This window comes from Phaenicophaeus curvirostris, chromosome 8 (assembly GCF_032191515.1).
Source record: "Phaenicophaeus curvirostris isolate KB17595 chromosome 8, BPBGC_Pcur_1.0, whole genome shotgun sequence".
Lineage (NCBI taxonomy): Eukaryota > Metazoa > Chordata > Aves > Cuculiformes > Cuculidae > Phaenicophaeus > Phaenicophaeus curvirostris.
In genome coordinates, this window is record NC_091399.1 from 30,610,020 (window position 1) to 30,633,109 (window position 23,090).

Genomic DNA, 23,090 nt, shown 5'->3' on the forward strand with positions numbered 1-23,090 from the left:
AAAAATAATACATGCCTCCCCTTATATGCTATATTAGGTGTTTCCTGAGAAGCATTGTGTTGTCATCCACATGTGATATTGCTCTAAGGTGACTTTTGTTAAAATGACATTTGTTAAAAACCCAGGATGAGAGTCCCCCTCCCAAAATCATGTGTTACTCTGGAGCTGGGGTCAAATGACAGGGCAGGTAACTATTTTCATCCTTGGCTGGACAGAGGATTTCCTGTTCTTTGCGGGTCTGTATTGCGTCTGAAAGCACCTGTCCATCCCCGACAGGTAGGAATGCAGCACCAAAGAGGAAAGATGGTTGGGTTTAGTATGAAGTTTCTCCTCATAGCATGGTAAAAATGCTTTGGAAAATTAAATAAGAAGCCAAGGGAAATGTTGGACTGGAAAGAAATGCTAATGCAGTAAAGCAGAACAGACGACCAGAAGAGGTCTAGTAACCTGATAAAGAGGTTAACCTGTGTAACTTGGGCTGTAGAAGAAGTTTGCTTGGTGAGGGAGACTGTGCTCTCTGCAGCATGGGGGGCATATTGGTGTGAGTGTAGAAACATGCAGGGAAAAATTGGCCTTGAGGCTTTGATGCTTGCAGTGGGGAGATTTTTAAAATGAGGAGGCAGCTGTGAATTCTGTCTTGGGTTGAATTTGATTTTGTGCCTGCAATACTGTTTGAGGAAGGCAGTATTTCACCTGCCCTGTGGTTAGTACAGATAGAGGATATGAATGCAGCAGAATTATTAGGGTGGGCAGGCCAGACCTTATAATTATAAAACTCTGTTTTTACCAGTTTTTAATGTGGCTGAACTTTGTGTTGAAATCTAACAAGTTGGGTGCTCATATTGACCTTATTGCACTCAAGGAAAACAAGAAAAAATTCCCAGAATGTTTATAGAGGGAACCCCCCCATTATTTTACTTGTGGAAAACCCACAAATATTCATCTCGAAAAAATCCAAAAAGCATAAACTTGGGGGCAGTTGTTTGGAGCTGAGACATTATGGCCTGTGAATACCTCTGCCATCTCCTCCTTCCTCCAAAGTTTTCCACTTCTAGTTACAACATCATGAAAGAAATGGCTAAATGGACATTTCTAGTTCCTCTTTTGCTCTGTCGGGGGAACAGAACGAGGAAAAGGGAGACCTCTGGAAAGAACGGGAAGAAGACATCACTTAAAACATCTCACTTGTATACAAGATTAGAACAGAGCCTGGAGTACCTGGCTTTTCCCATTCCTCATCTGTCAACAGAGACCTTGTGTCCCAGAGCAAACTGCCTGTATTAATGGGCTGAAATGACAACTTGTAGAGCTGGCTGATTTGGCCTTTGTTCAGATGGCTGAAGTCTGTCCCATACAGATAATGCAGTATCTGTATTTCTTTTGTTCGCTATTTAATAATGAAGCCAAATGCTCCTGAAAATGTTAATTCAGCCTCTTTTTATGACAGTCCTTACTGTCTCAGATGATTATACTCATGATCCTCCCAACTCCAAACTCTAGTTCTTTTTTCAGTTCAGGAAAATCTCTGCAGATGGGAATAAGTTATCTTCTGGACACATCTGCCTCCACTGCCAACAAAGCCCTAACTGGGAGTGTATAAAACCCCTCCAAAACTACAGTCTTGTTCCCTACACAGTGCCAGGCACCACATGCGTTAGAAGGAAGAAACAATGAAAGAGAAAGCAAACTTTGCAATTTTCAAGAGGTCAGAGATTGGAGAGTGGGATTTCCATAGCATGGGAACCTGGACCAAATCCAGTACTCCCTAGGAGGGTCCAGGAAATCAGTAAATGCCACCTGTAAAGCAGGCATCGATTGTCTTCCCAACAGTCATAGAGGTTTCTGCTTTGGGAATGCTGATACAGAGGTTTTGTAAGACTGTGGAGGTGCAAATGTGAGAACGGGCTGAGGAAAGTGCAGCCAGAAGCTTAGCCTGCAGTTCCGGAAGAGGCAGAACATGCTTCCACGTTTTGATCTGGCCCTGGGCAAATCTTTAAATCAGTGTCTCATAAGGAGTTATTTAGATGAATCTTGGTTTAGCAAATCTTGGGTTTATGGAAGTCCCGAGTTTTCACAGCTTTACCTGTGGTAAAGGTAGTTAGAACATATGCAGTGAGCCAGCGTGCACTATCAGCTGAAAAATCAAATCACAGGCCATTTGAATTTCTCAGGCTTGGGAAAAACATGGATTTTACTACATCTGTGCATCCATTACCTATCCATAAAGCAGCAGTGACACCAGCCCAACTAACTCCTCACCAGTAAGCTGTGAAAATAAACGCATTACCATCATAATTTATTAAATGCTTGGATTTCTTTTTGATAAATAACATAGAAGAGGCCACAAGGAAATGAATAATCCCAGCTTCAGAGCAGAGTTTGAGTAGTGTGCTGAAAAGAGGTGACCTGAAACCCCATGTTGATCATGGATGTTAAAATAAAATGCTCAGTGTCTGCATTTTAAGGTAGCGCTCCTTGCAGGCTGTGAAATGGGGCAAAGATGCTACAAAACACAAACCAAAGCAAAACCAAATAAATAATAATATCTCTCAGCAACTGGCAATTCCATAGCTGTACAAACATCCTTCTTCAAAGTTTCTGGACTGGCAAATATCTAAGCAGGGAGTATCTAATGAAGTCAGAAAACTAAGGGTTAGCAAACAGGCCCAAGAGAGGATTTACATGATAATGGTGTTAGAAAAGCCCACCCATTCAGTAGCATCTCTCTTGCTCCCTTCCCTGTTCAGTCCTAGGATATCTCATCACTTCATTGGTCTGAGTGGTTCTTTTCACTCTGCCGTGCAGGAGGAGGGGAAAGAAGAAGCAGAAAGATCATCTGGCCTGATCTTGCCTTTTGATTTCTCTTTCTGATTTCACAGTGTGAAATTGCTATTCCACCAAAGTGGAAAGAATTCAGAAAAATAGGGAGCAATATTAAAGTTAGTCTCTAAATATTTATTTAGAATTCCCTGCTGATGACAGAAGGGAAAAGCTGGGGACATGCTGAAACATTGCCCTAGGCACATCGAGCAGTTATTAAAAAGAATTCACTTCCATGCAAATTGTATTTCATCAGGTAATTAAGAAGGTATTTATCCTCTATTTTAATTAATACGTTGTATCTTCCTTCCGAAATACTTAATCATGGAATGAAATCATCATAGAAATATTGCCCTGAAGTTAGCATTGGCATTTTATATCTCAGTAAATCTCATGTATGTGTATGCACACACAGACACACACATATATATATATGCAAGTGTGTATATATTAATAGCAGTAATTATAAACTACTCTGCCAACTTATAGGGCTGCTTTACATTTCTGGCTTACTGCCAGGCTTTTTTTCCCAGCGACTGATGAATAGCAACTGTTGTATACACTGGATCTGTGCTCACTTTAAGCAATATCCTCAAAGAAATCGGTCTTCTTAGCTGTTAAGCACAACTTTGTTACACACTGCCTGGGGCAATTGACAAAACCCATTTGTTAACTAAAAACTGTAATCAGTAGTTTGTGTATCAACAGCACACACTTTCAGTAAGGCCACATTGTAGTAGATGGAAAATCGGTTGTTTCCTGAGCATTAACAACCAATTTTCCACCAGTTAGGCTAGAGATGAATATCCCAGAGGTACATAGCAAACAGAATTAACTGGTGTCAGTTTAAGCACGGGAAAGATACTAGCAAACACTTGACAGTAGACTTTCCAAACAAGCTAAATAAACCATGCTGGAATATTGTTATTGCCATCTCTAATTCAAGTACACATCATGGATCTTGTTGGGCTATTAATGTTGCATTGAAATGGAAGAAATTTTCTGGGAGAAAGTGCAGTTTCTGTCATTTGAAATATCTCATTCCAGACTGCTTACAGTTCTAAAAGAGCTGTTACAATTCAACCAGAAGTTTGAGGTGGGTGCTGCTGCAAACCTTTGCCACATAGGAGACCAGTCTGAGAATAATAATCCTGTCTGGGCTTAATAGTAAATTTATGTTCATGTGATGAAGCCTCGCCTGCATAAGTGAGTCTTACTCGTATCATTAAATCAATAGGCAATGTTCAGTCTGTTCTGTCAGTAGAAGTATCACTCACATGAGTGCTGTCTTCGCATTTATCTTGGAGACATTCCTCACACAGAACCCTTGATTCAGATCAGCTAACCCATTAATATAAATAAAAACAAACACCAGCAGGATGTAGCTTATCAGTTATTTCTGAAATGTTCTTATCTCTTCTAGAGTTCCTCATTGGGAAATAATGTGGAGACTTTTTCTTCCCTTCCTGTCAAGTATATGGCTGGAATGCACTGTTATTGGTAAACTGCAAACCAACAGTCATAAGCCTAATTGGATCAATTCATTCACTTCAGTAGTCTTAGAGATTTTGGGGGTGCTGAAGTTTCCCTGTTGATCAAGAGCTGGAAAATCGGCTCCCAGATGCAAGCGATTACGTGTGTCACCAGCCAATGGCATGGAGAGGTCATAGGACCCAGGTTTCAAACCTTTAAGTGTGGCGGTGAAATCTTACTGTGTTAACAATTCCCTCTTTTATTTCTTTTCTTAACATGATAAATTATTAGAACATTATTAAGTCAACCCTTTGTTAAAGAGCATGAGAAATCCCTAACTAAGTGAAGGCTGGATGCCATTGGACAGCGTGGCCTGTGGATCTTGCTGTGATAAGGAGAATGATTGCAATTCCTTGTGATGCTTTTCAGTGAAAAGATGGATTAGTGGGCAGGCATGTGCTGGAACTGTAAGTTACAACTTATCTCTGAACGTTTTAACTTTATGTTTTTGCATGCCTAAGAAGTCAGTTTTAAAGGCAGCTTCAGCCCTTACGAGTCCCCATGGATCACTGCGAAATCTGTAGCTGCAAAGACTGCCCAGGCTCTTTGAAGAGGGCTTGGCAGTTCAAACAGAACAAGTGGAGTCACAGTTCAGTTTCTGTTTCTGAGAGTGTCACCAACTCTGGCCATGTCACCAAAGTTCTCCAGGCTCCAGCTTTCCATAACAAACAGGCATAATGAGGTCTGGAATCTTTTGATGTTTTGTTAAGACATAGAGAAAGGATTGGCTAAATGGTGTCATCGAGAAGTATGAAGAAGTATTTCAGATCAGATACAGGATACCCGGTGTTCACACCATTGTCTCACCCCTTAGACTTGCTACTGAAAACAACACTGTGAAGGGCTCGAAGTCCTGGTGCGGTTGGTGTGAGGTCTGATGCAAGGAAACTTAGGGTCCCACTTTCTAGTCCATCCGTCTCCATGTCTAGTCCCTCTTCTTCCTCCCCTTCAAAGCTCAGCCCATGATGTGCTCTGGTCAGCAAGTCCCACATCTTTTATGCTAATTAAATAGTTAAGAAATCCATGCTTCTAAGTCTGTGCCTACTAATGCCATTTGCAATCAGTATGATCAGGTTCACTTTAATTTCTGTGTCTAGAAATTGGTATTTATTGCACAGGAACAGTCACAACAGCCAGAGGTTCCTCTCCTTGTCTAGGACAGATGGGAACTATCCAAGTATTTTCATCTACCAACTCAGAAAAAAAAAAAAGAGAATAAGATCAAAATTCTTAGGATTTATCCTGGGGACAGACATATTGACAGATCACCAGGATAAGCCCACCACCTCACAGCCCTGGAACAACAGAGTAGTTTACACATTTTAAAAGCTTTCTTGATTTGTTCAGGCATCTTGTCAGATTTGCCTCAGTTCTTGTATTATCTGATCTACTTCACCTGATCAGTTCCCTCATTGAGCAGTGGAGATGAATGCTGATGGGAATTTTAGTAGGAACTTAGGATGTGGCAGACACTGATTGCTTTGCTTTTCCTCTTTCAATCACAAAAATGACATTCAAGTACCAAGGAAGAAAAGGCATGGACCTTCAGCCATGTGATTAGAAGGGCTGAAGTAGAGTATGCATGTGTATACAGAATGTATCTGCAAAGCAGGCTGTGATTTACTGCTAGGCTTAAAAATGCTTTAAAGACTTCTAAGCACAGGAAGAAATATGCTGTTAGTAAAGCTTCCGTGTTATCAGCCCAGCTAAATAATGATGTGCAATGTGTCATGTGCAAAGAATATATTAATGCTTGCGTAAATATTTTCCTGATGTCTGCTTAGTTGATATCTCCTTGGCATATAACCAATGGATAGTAAATAACACTCATGACTCTGTTTACTTAATATCTATTTTCTCTCTTGTCTTTTACATTGGCAATAATTTTGGGGGCTACGGGGGAGGAAAAGGCAAGGGGAACTGGAGTCCTATAAAATGTTTGTTTTCCTTAAAAATTTCATGAGAAATAAACTGTTTATGCTTTAATGTTTCACTGCCATGGAAATGTTAGATGATTTTGTGTGACTGTCAAAGCGTTTAATGTGTAGCCAAGCAGTAGCATTATAGAGAGTGGGAGGGGAGGAAAATGAGAAACTGAAGGAACACAATGAAAAAAACAAATGAGTCCACTTTACCTTGTAGATCCTAGCACGTTATTTTTCCTTGCTTGTGGGCATGACTTAATGCTGGTTACTCCCCTTGGCTTCATACTACATTCATTTTAATCATCTGTTTTGACAACCTCTTTCCCCCTCAGGCTCATCTCTAATTGAATTTGTCACGCAATCCTCACCTCCCATGAAATCATTTGTACGGGATGAAGACTGGGAAGCAACTGGGCCCAGATTGGTTTTTGTAGTGTTACCTCCAGAAATCAGCCAATTCCAGTCCTACCTTTGGAGCTGAGAGGCTTGGCATTATGTCTGGTATCCCATAAATGTGACTGTTGTACTTCTAGTTCTAATCTGATACCTTCAGATAGGGCTCAGTGGACTTCCAGTTCAGACCCCTGCCAACTCCTGCCCTTCTCTGCTGTCTTCCATGTCACAATGTAGAGATGATTTTAAAAAGCTATATATTTTGAGATGCAGTTTCTCCCTGCCCTCATAAAAATGCAGCTTTACAGCTGAATTCTGTTCCTTATGACTTCCCTGCACATTGAGGCATGACAATAGGTTATGTGGAGTGGACTTTAGAGTCACTCAAGCAAGGATCCAGACTTGAAATACTGTCATTTTACAGACCACATGCATCAGGTATACAGACATGTCTACATTTGGCACATGATGTTTAAATGAAGCCCCAGATGTGATTTCTTCTTGTGAAGAAATGTAATAATGAATGTGAGAATGAAATTTCTTAATTTTTCTCACTTCAAATGTCCTCAAGTCTGTCAGTCTCAAACACATTGTTTTTATTCTTAACAGAGGAAAAGGACATCTTAAAAAACCCACAACCTGAGGGCAAGTTCCCATACAGTTACACATTTTTTGCATAAAAGAACTGGCTACCTTTTCCTCTCTAATTTCACAATAACAAAATTCAATCCTTCTCATACCCAAAAGAAAGTTCATTTGTTTTTTATCATTTCAATTGCTGAATTCATCTGAGCAGTTCCGTCTTGCAAACTCAAGCTGATAGTGTTAGGCATGGGGGCGGGGGGCAGGGATTAACATAAAACCACTCATCTTGTTCCTTAGCATAAGTGGAGCCATCATGTTGTCTTCATCTGCTCAAAAGTGCTGTGTCAACATGTCGTGCAACAAAAGTGTTCATGATATCTAGATAACACATCACGTGTTTGACACACCACTGTGTTATCTCATCTGGCCAAACACTAAAGATAAACAGTGTCATGGAAGTGCACACGTGCTTTAGACAAGGTCTGTGATCAACTCAAATTTACAACCTTTATATCTTACTGCAGCATAAACAAAAATATGACAGACTTATATTCTCTGCATTTTAAAGATAACCTATAGGAAAAGTTGCATTATAAAATTAGAAGTGTTACACTTAGGAAGTCAGAATATTTCCCAGCAGAATCTACAAAGCTTCCCACCTCCTCACCATGTGTCTAAGTACAAAAAAAGGTACTTGTAGTTTAACTAAATGTTGGTTAAATATTAGTTTTGCTTTCTAGAGGCAGATACCTTCTAAAGTCTAAAAATCATCAATTTATTCAATTGTTTTCAATAGATTCTTTGCTTTGAACAGCAAACCTCTCCCTCCCTGCTTTGGCACCTCCTCAGAAACAACTCCTTTTTTTTCCTTTGTATTGCCAGATTAGAAAGGAAATACTTTGAACCCTTCAAAACCCTATTGTTTCACTGATAAATCACAGAATTCAGCAGTGGGTGAATGAGGTTACTTTTCCTATATCAATGCAATCTGGAGTAGATGAGAAATTAAACTACTTGTAAAGTGGATATTTCCAGAGAGTGGATTCTAATTTGGTACATTATTTTCTTTCCTTTTCTTATATGCAGATGGTGTGAGGATCTTGCAAATAAAGGATATAATATCAGGGGGGCGGAGGTAGGAAATGAAGATTAGTTTCCTTTTGTTCTATCTTCACCTCCCAGGGAGAAGTTAGTTTTGGCTGTGTTCAGTCTGGGTTCATAGAATGGAGAACACTAAAAAACTTCTTCTTGTAAAAGTCCATTGAATGAAATGGAAAGAAGAAACAAAAATAATAATAATAAAGACTGAATTTGAATCAGGGGGGGAAAGCTAATATCCTCTCCAGAGTTCAGCTCTCACCCTTTTGGCATCTTTATTTGCCAACTCATTAGGAAACATCTTCTCAATATTTTGCTATCCACAATTTAAGTGGATAGATGCTGTTTCTCCACAAAAGGAAGTGGTATGAAGAACACCTGTCAGAGTTAGCTTGGCATTTTCTTTTGTTGCATTTTATGATTATTGACCATTTTCTTCCTTCCCACAAATAACCTCAATAAGATAGACATGAATGCCTTGACAGCAAGGAAACAGAAATCATGCTTGTAGACATATACCCTGGCCTACAGTCTCAGAAAGCTTTACCAAGGTCCAGGGTTGGCAGATCAACATTACGTGTATCTTTTACAAGCTGGCAACAGTGCTTTTTATTTAGGATAAACTGAGTACTGAGTGGCAGAAATATTTGGGCTGAACCAAACAGTGTGCATGAAGGCACTGGGGGACATTTTGGGTTAACAGCTTGGATACAACATGGAAAGACATGGGCAAATGATATTATATGCAGACCATGGTGTTATACTCTGGTGCAAAATACCTGAAGCTCAAGCGGTCCCATGGTTGCAACTGGCAGAAAACCCAGTCAAAAGCCATCCAGTCCTGCTCTGAAGGCCTCGCCTCACTCCCCTCATCTTCTTGGCCTGCTGGAAGGAAACTTTGGGTGAGGTTTATGGACTCAGTTTTGCAGAAGGTCAATCAAGAGGCTTGTAAATCCCTAGCGGCATCAGAATCCAACAGAGCAACACTGGATCTGGTTCCCATGACTGTTTTGACTGTTCTGAAAATTAAGTCCAGAAGCTTCCAGAGTATTGCAAGCAATAGATGTCATTTAGCTTATGTCTGTCTTGGGTAACTATTCACTCAGAGGCTTGCATTCAGCACAGCTCTCAGCTCCATAGCCGGGAAACATTGGCATCCAGGTGGAAAACAAACAGGACTTCTCAGAGATCAGCTGTCCTTCATGGGACATGCAGAGGAGCAGGGAGAGTGTCCAGAGCACACTGAGGGTTGATCTGCATCCCACATCACTGATGTATCTAATTGCCACCAAAATCACTCTCCATCTATGTATTCCTTGTCACTCTGATTCCACCTGTTCACTAACCCTGCCTGAGCACAGCCTTGCTGAAATCACTGTTCTGCATTAGCAGGCTGCTGGAGCTTAACGGTCCAGTCTAAAGCCCATCAAAATCAACATACAGATTCCCATGGGCTCACAGGGCTTTGCAGTGACTTCTAAACATACAGCCCACTTTTCCTTTTGCAGCAAGCTTATACAGTAAAGTAGCACAGAGGAGCTGGTTTGGAAATTGCAGCTAGCAATGACTGAGTTGAGCTTACCTTAACTGGAGATGTAGATAATTGACAGAATCTCTGCTGCAAACCTCACTGACTGATTCCTGTTGAGGCAAACTAAGCTGTTAACCCAAAATGTCCCCCAGTGCCATCATGCACATTGTTTTATTGTTCTATGTAGAACAGTGGTTAAATAAGCAACTCTCGTCTGCTCTGCTTAAAGGAACAACAGTGCTTATCAGGAAAGGAGAGCCATGGATTTCCTCCTTACAAGATCATACTTGCTTTCAAAACCGTGCATACATCATCTGGCAAAACAGATCCCCAAATCACCACAGCTGAAAGCAGCAGGGCTGGGCATTTCTTTCCAGGCCAGAGGTGGGGATGTGCTCTCAGGTACAAAAGTCGTGGCCACCAGGGGTGAAGAGCAGAGACTGTAGCTCTCCGTGCAACCTGGGCTGCCAGCACAGCCAAGGAGTAGCATGACCACAGTTCTCTCTGTGTGTGCTCAGAACCCGGTATGTGGGGACTAAGTTGAGGCAGTACACATGCTGTGGGCTGTGATGAGGTGATTCGGAGCAAATAAAGCTTAATTAGTGCACAATGACCCTCAACAGTAATTTCCTGTCTGATGAAATACCATCAGTGATCAAAACTTATCACTTAATCACATAGCATTTTTCTTGGAAACATGCATTTACTTTGAGCTTTCATGTTTTCATCTTTTTCCTCAGGGGAAAGGTAAAACATACCTCTAGTACAGAGCTGAAGCTGCAATTCCCCTCTCTGCTCTTAATTCTCACGGCCAGCACTGATTTCTTCCCTCTTTAATGGCCCTGAGAAGTTTTCCAGTGCTAGGGAGAAAGAGTGAGACCCAGCTCTGCTTCAAATGACTTTTTGATAAGGACTATATGGGCTTTTCAGCATATCTCTCTGAAGGGATCATGCGACAATCCTCTAACTCCCCTGGGCAATGAACCTAGTGACCCTGGGTAAGTGATTCCCAAAAAGAAGGGGACATCACAAATCAGGCACCAGAGTAACACAGGGGAATAGCTTCCAGACTTTTTATCTTTCCTTCTCCCCTTTTCATCTTTGTAACACACTGAGCTGACAGGCCGAGGATCCATGGTGCAGAACATGTGGGGATGGACCAAAAATTTGGCCATCTCTCCCTTTCCATCCCTGCTGTGAAGTTAAATGACAGTCTAAGATGGGAGAAAAGGGAAAGGGCAAAATTTGTCAGTGCCGCTGCTTCACAAGGAAGAGCAAAAGTCACTGGTTGAAGCAAGATAGCCACAGGGCTCAATGGCAGGAGGAAAAGGAGACATCTCTGTGTGTGTGTTGACTGGACAAAAAGGTTTTCAGAGCAGGCCTTGGTGACACCTGTCATGGAGAAGCTTCTGAAAGAGGGACTGAGTCAGGGATTGCAATGAGGTCCATTAGGCAGTGCAGGCAGAAAAGGGGACTTTGCTTGGAGGTAAGGTATTGAGTTTGGAGTGCAGGGAGTCAGCTGGAGAAGGTTGGGGCTGGTTTTGCAAGAAGGAGTGGTCAGAAGGAGGATGATGATCAGCATGGATCCTTATACTCCAGGAGAGCCCATGTTTAATTGGCAAAGCAGTTATTTAGAGAGTCAGGGAGTGGAGTTGTGCCTAGGCATGGGATCAAGCACAAACTATTGAGGAAACAAATTGAGCAGATGACTCCATAACAATGTTTTTAAATGTTTTAAGATCCTTCATGGTGGCAGTCTTGTCAAACACGGCATCTTCTTTCTTGTCCTGAATCACCAGGGCTGATTAATGGAACTCCCCAATCTCTCAAATGTCCTCAGCCATTTCCATTTCTCTTCACTTGCTGGTATGCTCTGGCCCACATCTCCTTCCAAATTGTAACTCTGTGGAGCAGAGACTGTTTTCCAGTGAAGAGACTTGTGGCAGATCTGGATTCAGCCTCAAGATTTACTTCTATACAAGACCACATCAGTCCTAATAAAACAGGAGCCTAGGAATCAGTGTCTCAACATTGGGTTCTCTGATGTCTCTAATAAGATGTGAACCTGAGGTTTTTAGCAATTGGGACACTTGGACTCTTCTGCAGAGACAGAGTTTGTCTCAGGTACATAAGAGCTGAGATTGCACTGCAAGTATTCTCCCAGGAGGAGCATTAAGCACTCTCTCTTCTATCCATCTGCCCTGTTTTTGTGAGATGCAGGAACTTAACATGCATGAGATTTCTCTCATGTGTCCAGTTTTGTTGAAATGGGCCCATGTGTTTAGAAATTGTACGGGATGGGTTGGGGTAACAGGAAAAGAAAGACAGACTGTAAGGATTCATTAAAAATTCAGCCGCAAAATAATGCCAATTGCACGATCACATACTGCCATAAGAACTGGGGATCCCATTAGCAAATTAAATCCACTCCCAGATGAGATACACCACAGATGAGATTCAGCCACAGCTCTGCTCTCTCTCTTTTGAAAACTTTATGAATATTGCTCTTTTTATTTCCCTTGCTGACAGGGCCTGAAATGACAAGGGCTGCAATTACAGAAGAGCAGCAAGAGCCCGCTGACAGGTGATTAACAGCTCCTGGATGCTGTGAGCCTGACCACACTTCTGACCACCAGAGCAGTTAAACAAATTATCTGCAGAGCAGTTTTGTGGTTAACTAACCCTTTTCTCTAAAAAAGTCTGCTAATGACGTTCCCAGGCCTGACACCTCATGCACTTGTGAGCCAGGCACTGTGCGCTAAGGCATATTGTTACTTATATCTAACAAACTCCATTAAAATACAGCAATAACAACAACGAAGACCAAACTGGAAAGCAGAAAGAAATCTTGACTCTCCATAACATATAAAGCAAAAACTGAATGAAAGAGTGCATTTTAAAAGACTAGTTTTTGGAGAGTCTTTCGGCCAGGTGAGGAAGCTAGAAATGTTTTGGTCCGATTTATTTCAGGGCAATCTTTAGCCAAAGCTTTCTGTCAGAGACAATATTCTGCTCTCCATCTCAGTCAGAGCCTACTAGAGTTAAGCAAACCCCTAACATTTTCGAAGACTCATAGGTTAGAATCCAAGAAGCAGGCTGTGATTCTGAACATGGGCAGCAACTGAGCAAATTGTTCCCCTTGCTACTTGTTCAAAGCCTTTGTTGGAACAAATCCTAGGGGTCATACCATGGTATGAGAGGGAGAAGAATCTCCTGTCTGTATTGTGGGACATTGACTGTATGGAGAGGGAAGGAGGGATTCATTTAACTCTCTCTAGGGTCACCATGGTCTTTGTAGAGTGGTACATGTAGAAAGCTTCACAATAAGTCACTCAAACAGGATTTGATCACAAATAAAAATCACTACTCTGATAGGTAAAGGAGACAGGGGAAGAGGTGGCATTGGTGAGCCTGTGATCTGGGGTCTTTCAGAGAGGAAGATTTAACCTGGCATAGGAGGATGTTCCAGACCTGCTTCTGCCTGCTGCTTGATCTATATTTGTCATTTGGCATGAACTCATGTTTTTATTGCTGAGAATTATTTAATTCTCAAGCCAAAAGTCTTCTCCAGGTTGATTGAGCTGCAGCTTTCCTGAGGAATGTACTACTAACATGTGCTTAGCTCCACACGCTGGGTGTTTGTCTACCATTGCGCAGATAATTAATGAACTTGGTATCTCACAGGGGTTTGTTCTATCATTTCACCTTCCCCTAACACATGAGAGATCTCTTATACCTGAAAGCATGTTGCAGAGGCTCCAGCACTGCCTTGTTAGCAGTGTGGAGACAGACTACTGTCTACCTTGGATGCCTCCCTGGTATATCTTACTCACTCAAAGTTACATTTGATCAGTGGAGCGAAGGGTGGAAGGAAGCTGAGGAGATTCCACACCCTGGGGTGGTTCATCCAGTGACTCTGAGGAGGCTTTGGATTTTTGGCTTCTATCTATGACTGGGAGTTTAGTCTCCTCAGGAAAGGGGTGATTAGGTCTAATCTTAGTCTTTGCACTTCATTTAGAGGTGTCTGCGTGAAATTGAACACATGAGGATGAACACAAGAATACCCTTCCAGCTTTTTCTTTTAGTTAGGAATGTGTGGTGATGTTTTGAGAGATTCCTGTCATACAATGGGTCTTGGAGCCAGTACTAGGAAGCTGCAGTAATTCAAGGTATAGAAACGGTGCTCACCCTAGCTGTATTGAAGATCCAAGGGATTTTCAAGAAGCCAGGAGCTCTAGGACTGCCACTCATTTGGACTCCTCACCATGCTTCCTGGACCTGTCTTTTCCTGAGAGTGATAGGGAAAGAGGATGTTCCAGACTTCATCAGATCATATCATGAGGGCATAGAGAGGGATATTCAGAGTGCCACTTTGATTGTTTCAGATTTGATGAGACAGGAATTACCAAGAGAGATGGAAAGTTGTAGTAATACAGATAGTGCATCCATTTTAATCGTAGCCTCTCCTCTTTTGTCTTTCTTCCTCTTTTGTTATAATATATACAAGAATCTTTGTCATGACAATAAATTCAATAGCTCTCCAAGGAATGAAAGCAGATGGCTTCTCACCCTTACACAGTGAATTGTCTATGTCAGAGAAGAGTCATTAAATGCAATCACTGGCAAAGGAAGTTTACAGCTGCAGTAGCTCATTGAGGTGTGTACAGAAAGCCCAGAGAGAAAGTACTCACTGTATTTAGGCAGATAGTGTTTGCAGTGAAAGACATTATATGAACCTGCCTTTTCTTTTCTTACAGCTAATACAAGCAGGTAGCTGTGCAAAGTCCAAGCCTGAAGTGCTTTTCCACTTTGAAGGCTTCAGGATACAATGGTTTCTTTTTCTCATTGATGCATGAATGAGAAGTTAGGTGTGCTCACCACCTGGCCTAGCCCCTGCGTACTTAACCCTGTTGAGAATACCGGGTATATGTGTACAAAATTGAGAGGGAAGAAGAAAGACAGGGTTGATGTTATATTCAGGCTCTTCTGAGCCTGTTCTGCTGTGTCCTGCCATTTTCATTTCAGAGAAGGAGTGTTATCCCTTTAAACAAAGCAAAATGTGTTTTTGAAATCATGCAGTGGCTTACGCAACATATAGAACAGCTAAAATAGCTTCTTCTTTAAACAATAGTCATTAGTATTTCTTTAAGTAGCCTTTTTGTTCTGAAGAAAAGGGATGAAGAGTTCTAAGTCCCCCAGCTAGAAGCTGGAAGAAGCTGAAATTTATAATGTGAGCAAGGCACTAGCAGGGGAACAAAATGCTATTCTACAGTATGGCCTATGCCACTGTCATGAAGCAGTGAAACCATAACTGAAGAGAAGCTGTCATATTATGTGATTTATAACAGCTCTGCAGCCTCTTAGAAAATCCTTCTTCTTTCCAGTGCTCCCCACACCTGTCTTCCTCTCCCGTTTTCCTGTGCAGGTCATCTTGTACAACCAAAGTCTCCTTTGCTAAAGATATTACAGGTGAGTTATTAACTGCACCATGATGTCACTGCCTGACCACACTTCTGACCACAAGAGCAGTTTAACTAATTAACCACAAAGCAGGTTTGTGTTTAACAAGTCCATTTGTTATAAACAGCCCGCTAATGAAGGCATTCATTTTGGCACCTCATTGTGCTGCTGCTTTTGGAAACAGGAAAATGAAGGAGAAACATTTAGGGCAGTTTTATTACCCCTTCCACATAACAGTGCTAACAAAAATTGAAGGCTAAAGAAAGGGAAAAGAAATTGCCATCTTCTCAGGAAGGAATCTGGCATATTCCTTCTAACCAAAATAAAGGGCTTTCCCAGGCCTACTTTCTAAGTTAAAATAATGTGTGACCATGCTAGTTAGAGGATCTCAATACTTTTCAGCTATCTAACTGTACCCAGTTCCAGGGAGGTTATTCTCCCTCTGTACTCGGCACTGGTGAGACCGCTCCTCGAATCCTGTGTTCAGTTCTGGGCCCCTCACCACAAGAAGGATGTTGAGACTCTGGAGAGAGTCCAGAGAAGAGCAACAAAGCTGGTGAAGGGGCTGGAGAACAGGCCTTATGAGGAACGGCTGAGAGAGCTGGGGGTGTTTAGCCTGGAGAAGAGGAGGCTGAGGGGAGACCTCATTGCTCTCTCCAACTACCTGAAAGGAGGTTGTGGAGAGGAGGGAGCTGGGCTCTTCTCCCAAGTGACAGGGGACAGGACAAGAGGGAATGGCCTCAAGCTCCGCCGGGGAGGTTTAGGCTGGATATTAGGAAAAAAATTTTCACGGAAAGGGTCATTGGGCACTGGAACAGGCTGCCCAGGGAGGTGGTTGATTCACCTTCCCTGGAGGGGTTTAAGGCACGGGTGGATGAGGTGCTGAGGGGCATGGTTTAGTGTTTGATAGGAATGGTTGGACTCAACGATCCGGTGGGTCTCTTCCAACCTGGTTATTCTATGATTCTATGATTCAGTGCTGTAAGGTATACTTGGGGCTTTCAGCTGCCATTCAGATGCATGTGGATCTCCTCTAGGTCTCTGTGATGTCTGTCTGCTCCGTGAAGACAGATCGATACCATGAGAAATCGAAAAAGTCTTGTCGACTCAGTTATTCAAAACTATTTTAATTCTTTTCCTTTTTATAAAAACATTGTTTCAAAACATCCCCTAGTTTTGCAAGGAACCCTAGTATTTACATGCAGATTATCCTGAAACATGCTAAGCGTGTCCACATGCAGGATTCACTGAGAAGGGCACTGCTAGAGGACAAGGGAGTTTTTTGAGAGAGAGAGACCCTTTTAGACCCTTGGTTTCCAAAACAAAAGCTTAACCAATGTGAGGGCTTCATTCCTGAGACAGGAAGGGTAACAGCCCTTCATTTTTCCTGTAGCCCACGGAGTCAAATGTTTGCTTTCTCTAAAATAGAGCTAATGCAAAAGTCCACTAAAATCTGTTGGTAATTTGGTAATTTCAAGTAACGGATGTGCTTTTTTTTTTTCTTTTTGTTTGATGGTGGTTGTTTTAATGTGTTTAAATGAAGAATAACATGCAAATGCATAATTACTAGCATGCTTTCTGAGTAAAGCTTTTTCTGAGTTTTCTTGCCCTCTGATGTGCTGTTATGACTTTTTTTTTTTTTACTATGTCAGAGCCATGGCTTATTTTTGCCAAGAACAATCCACATGTCCCTGTATGTCTATACAGCAGTCAAGGCAAGTTTCTAGGGTCTTGCTTGCTTTTGCAGAGAGATTTGTTAGCAAAAACTATCTCTGTGTACTATAGAAGGGCCATGAACAAACAGCATTTCTGGGTTAAATATGTGTTGCTCTCCCATCAGCCGTAGAAAGATGAGGTTATTTGTAGATGAGCCTATCAGTCAGACCTGAAGAATGGCTTTTTTCCCCTCAGTGGTCACAAGGAGAAATTAGGAGAGTGAGGGAGATAATTGTAATTTGTTAGATCAAATCATAGTGGTGCACATCATTTGGTAAAACAAGGGAAATAAAATCAGTCAGTTTAGGCCACCCTATTTAACTTTCAGGTTGTATAAGTCTGAAGATAATGACAACAGTTTTCAAAGAACAATCTCAGAACTAGCAGACCAGACTTCAAAAATACATTGATACAGGAAAAAAAACAGCCTTCATGGTCAGTTCATTATTGAGTGTTGGAAAGACAGCATGATTTAAGGACTTAAGTTTTGAAAGCTGAGCCTCCTTAAAAAAAAGGTAAAAGCACTCCATCCTCCCCTTGAGTACAAATTCAGCACATACGTGGATAGCAGCTTTTGTAGCACTTCATGATAGGCTTCTTTTTGTGCTTTAACCTATGAAACCAATAAAAACCAAGACATGAGGATGAGGAGCAATTTGGAGCTGTTTCAGGCTTTCTGCAAACTCAAGGTACAATCGCTGCCTTAGTATCGCTACATATTTTACATTTTTTCCTACTGTATATACTGTAGCAAACAGTGTTTAAACGCTATAGGATAGATATAAGTAAATATGCAATATATGTAGCATCATAGATTATGCTTTCCTTTTCAAGAGTATCTTCATAAAGGCATTTGCTAGAGCCTTATGTGCTTCACTCTAGATATAGACAGCTTAGGATCTGAGCCTATGAGTCTCTAAAGGAACTCTTAAGAGGCCGTTCTGTTCATCTTACTTCTCCACACTAAGAGTCACAGAGTATTTTGGAAAATACTCAATTATATTGTTTATGTCAGGTGCTTGTGTTTCAGATCCAGCACTGCTCTTGTTCCCCTTGTGACTTGGAACTATTTGCTTGCTCAGTACCTGAATTTATTCACTTTTTTTGATAACTAATCATGAAGCTCTTCACCCCACATATGCCATAGCAGCTAACTGATTGCTGGCAAGGTGTTTAGACCAGTGGCAATGGATGGCATTGTTGAGGGAAAAGGCTTATTTGATCAGTGCTGAGCTGTGAGATCTGTGTGTGTCACAGAAAGCATATTATCTGTAAATATCTAAAGGAAACTTTTATTGGAAAGAAACTCACAAAATAATCTATTGAATCCCTGCATTTTGCGTTTCTAGGTCTACAGACTGTCATAGGCATCTCCCTTGAATTTCCTGTTTTACATTTACTGATAAAATGAATGACATGCCTTGTAGACAGATATCAAATGCATTTGAACTCCATTGCTTGCTCCTAGGAAGCACTTTGCAAGAGGCATGAATCTATCTGCATGTAGTTTTGCAGTAAGGAGGGGTCATCTCACAGGGACTAGCTTCAGTAGTACTTGCTGGTATCTTCTCTGAAAGAGCATAGGCAAGCCTTTAACACTTGTGCAAGCCACAGACCTGGAAACTCATGCATTTATACTTGACTGCAGCAGATTAAGCTCTTGTTACAAGTCAATGGCCAGTCCATTTACCCAGATATATTTTCTAAGGATTCTCTTCCCCTCCCCAGTCCCAGCACCCCTAGAGCCTTTGTAAAATATCCCTTTTTGGCTTTTGACAATCTTGTATCCAGATTCCTTTTGCTGGCTAAAAGATTTCTGGGCAGGTTGACAGACATAACATCTCCTTCTTTTAAAAACAGTCCATATACTGGAGCGATGGGCTGGGAACTGTGTTTGTCTTAACTCAAATTGCAGAGCTATCACTCAGTCTGGAAAGGTCTTCCTTTCTCAGCTATTTCAAAAATTAAAGGCCGCTTGTCTATGACTCTGTCCAGGTTACTTTAAAGTTGCTTGTGCATTTGTCAGGTGCTCATTTGGATGTAGAAGAGAACCTTACCATGCTTTTATAAAACATACTAATTACAAAGAAGTAAAAAAAAACACTGGGAGAAAATCTTTGTAGGTCTTGAGTCAGCAGTGACGCCTTTCCCGGTGACTTAATCTGAGCTAATGTATATGTTATTTTGCAACTGCAAAGAGTTTTTTCTTACTTTCTGGGCAGGTCAAAGCATTTAGAAAGGCCTAGTAGGTGCTGGCACGCTATTGTGCATGGACCATTTCGTAGGAGGTTCAATGCTTTAAGCAAAATATCTAACACTAGAGATGGGATACCAGAAGTGCTTTGTTTCCACTTACTGTAAATGAACATAAATTCTACTGCTACTTTATTGTGGTGCTGCAGTTCTTGGAAGAGTAAAAGGGGTAAGGAACCAGTTCCCAGTGAGTTTTATAAAGTACAAGGTTGCTTGTATTGGTACCAAGTCCAACGTGCAATATTTCAACTATGAATGATTGGACATTTTCCCAGATTCCCATAAAGTCATTAAACACAGTGTAAAGGGTCACCCATATTATAACCAAAAGATCAGTGCGTGCAGAACTGGAGCAGATTGTCAAGACAGCCCTGATTTTCAAGGAGATGAATACATACTTTCAATGGTATAGCCTTGGAGGTAGCCATCATTGTGAAAATGGGCCTTGAAAAGTGCTCTCTTGAAGCACTTGAATGGGCCTTGAAAAGGTCTCTTCTATAGCTCACTGTGGCCTCTCCAGATATACCTTATAAAAGCAGCAGCCAAAAGTGTTTCCATCCATACAGAACTTGTCTCATGTGGAACTTCCCTTTGGAGAAATCTTGAAACGATTCCCAGTGATCTTCCAAAACCAAAAAAAAATAACTCTCACATTTATTTTGTTGGATATTGTGGCAATGTATCATCTAAAAGAATGAGGATGATGCCCAGAGGATCTACATATGTTATTTTATACCTCTCCGTATAAGTAACAGGGAATTTGATTCTCACTTATGCTTATTGAACAATTCTGCAGAATTTGATAGCTGTAATGTGATTTTTCTATTTAATTGAATGACTGTTCAGCAAACTAGTGAGGAAATAATTATTTTCTAGCCCACTCCTATAGAAAGTGAAAGTGTACCATTGGCGACAGCTAGAGGTGTTCTGCCTGCAAAAACAATGCTCCTGAGCAAGAGGTCTCCAAGAAAACCTGAGGAGACTTATCATTAGCCAGAGGGGATGCTACTAATGATTGGGATGTGCACAACATGTCAGCAGATGATTGACTTTATGGCTTTTTGGTCAGCTTCACCAGTTGAGTGTCTCCTTCAGTGCCCTGGAGATCCAAGCCTGCTGCCTCAGCAGAATGTTTGTCTTTCAGTGGCGTGGGAAGGCGAAGATGAGATTGGGAATCATCTCCTGGTTTCTCTCTCAGCAATACAAAGTATTACCACTAGAGCAAAGTAGGTCACCATGCAGATTTACATGTTCACAAAGAGTTTGTTTTTCTCAGGAAGTGCTCAGGCCAGGATGGAAAATAAACTTCTTTAATTTTGCTTTTGACGTCTGCTGTGGAGTCAGCTCATTATGCAGATGCAACAAGAGGCACTTCCAAATTGAAGCAGAAAATATTGGTCTGTCTGTGAGACACAAAAAGCCTATGCAGCCCGTTTCATGCTTGCTTAGGGAAGCAATAGACATGGAAGCAGAAACTGGGTGTGGGGTTGAACTTTTCACAGTCCTGGGTGTGTTTGGATAAAGGCTTTGGCTTGGTTTGTTATGCCAAAATACAACCAGGCCATGAATCTGAATTTTCTCGAAGTTCAAATGTAGCTGTATTCAGACTCCTCAGACCCTTGTTTATTTGGCATGTTGTGACATTTACACACACAGGGACTCATTTAAACCATCCAACCAAAATTTTGCTACAGCCACAAACACATAAAATTTGAATGCTTTTTTTTCAGACATTTTGGCTGAAATGAAACTTTTTTACAGTAATAAATAACAGAATAATTATTTTTACTTCCTACACAGGAACTCAAATGTTTGATTGATTTTGTTCTTTTTGGCAGAGCTGATAGGTCTGAAATAGTTTTCCCTGGCATCTCAGCAATAACGGTTCCCATTAACCCTGAAGACTCCTGATGACCTAAACTCAACTTCAGGATATTCAATTTCTCCCTCCTACCCACATGGGAATGTGAGAGGAAACATAAAAGAGCATAGTAGTGATGAGAGCCTAACTTTTCGCTCTCCCTAGTACAACAGCTTAAGGTAGCTTTACATCTGTCTTTTCCTACACATGTACTTGTTTTGTACTTGGCAGAGATTTTTTGTAGAATCTGAGGCTTGTTTTATATTTGTCTGCTATTTTCTTATCCAGCAGGAAGAGCAGAGAGCTACTGTGCCATTCTTAAAGGTAATCAACTGATCGTAACTCCATTACATCACAGAAACCCGACCATTTCTGATCCTTACAGCTCAGTGCTCCCTGGAAGCTCTGGACCAGCCCTGCCCGCACACTACAGAAGCTTTTTCAGCATGCAGTAAACCATTTACAAACCAAAGGTGTTGGTGTTAAAGCACTACACCAAGTTGCTTGTATGGCTTGATGCTTCCCAGAAACTGCAGGCTGAGTGTGTGTGTGTAGAGCATACACTGTGCACATACTTCTATCTGGGAAATGCCAGGTTCCACTCACCACTGGCAAATGCTTACGTTTAATAAGAGCTACTGTGCTGACAGATCTTTGGCTGCTTTGATTACACGTGAATGGTAAAGACATCGTTATTCTGATTAGTGTGACTAGACCCACATGCTTGCCTGTCTTGGCTTGTTCCAAGCCACTCGAGTTTGGTGGCCCGTGTGGCACACATTTGTCTCATTGTTCATCTGAGCTGATTCAACTGCCACCAAGCAAATCCAGCTCATATCCAGTTTAATCTCTCAAGCACCGACCAATTTTATTGTTCATGTACCCAAAATGATACAGCAATCTCCTTTAACCTTCTGAATATATCTATAGATGAGAGAAAAAAGAGTAGGCTTTTATTAATTTAACCTCATTTAAATAACTTGGAAAGAGCTCAGAAATCAGGGACCTCTACATGGAAGAGACAGTGGGATGAAGTACAGCACTGGAGGCTTTCCCCAGCAAACACCGTTGTGGTTATACCAACTATAAACTGCAAAAACTAACAAGGAACAGACTAGTATGCTGAAATAATCTTTGGAATGTGCTTGGTGTCCCTGCCTCACTGATGGAGGACTCCTGGATCTGTTGACCGTCGTTCTACTGGCAAATTATTCCGGTTTCTGTGAACTGCAATGCTTTAGAAGCAAAGGACATTCTTAGTGTTAGAGAGCATTCCCTCTTCCCACTTCCTTCTGCACAGCAGAGTAGGTAAATTATTGTTCCACCAGTGGCTGTGTTTTCCTAGCCTCTATCTTGTCAGCCAACACAGTCCCACTCCTACCTTAATCTTTCCAATTTGAACTATTTTATTTAAACTGTTGACACCTCTAACTTGTCTTCTCAAGTGCTCTATAAAACTTATATGAAATGAGGTAATAGCACGCATGTTTTCACTGCTATAAATCAGACTTGTAGATGGGGAATCTAGCAGAAAAGACAAAGATGCAAAGAATCACTTATAGTGGTGACTTTAACTTTGTCTGGAAAGAGATATGTGGGCATATATGTGCTGAATCTTCTGTGCTTTACTGGTTCTGCGGGGAACCAGTAAAGATTCTTAGAAGGTTCTGCGTCCACAGGCAGTTCAGGTCTTTGGTGGGCTTAGACAGCTTCTGGACATACCAGTTTGTCTTCACTAACCACAGGAACCCCAAGGAGTCACTTAAATGTGGGCACTGTCTCCATCTAGGCTAATGTGTCTGTGTATCGATCTGTAATGGGGAGACTGTCACTGGTTTGCCCATATGGTGGTTGAGAGGATAAATATGTTATTGGAGATATGTAGAAGTGGAGGGCTGGAGAAGCATGCATGATA

The 23,090-nt window shown here is 41.4% G+C and overlaps 1 long non-coding RNA gene across 1 annotated transcript in view; it reads left to right on the forward strand.

Moving 5' to 3' along the window:
* Positions 1–22,086, forward strand: part of LOC138723536 (uncharacterized) — a 42,748-nt gene extending 20,662 nt beyond the window's left edge. The window contains exon 3 of the long non-coding RNA XR_011337888.1: positions 21,467–22,086. This is a non-coding gene — a long non-coding RNA (uncharacterized lncRNA). The remainder of the gene's footprint in view (positions 1–21,466) is intronic.
* The last annotated feature ends 1,004 nt before the right edge of the window (positions 22,087–23,090 follow it).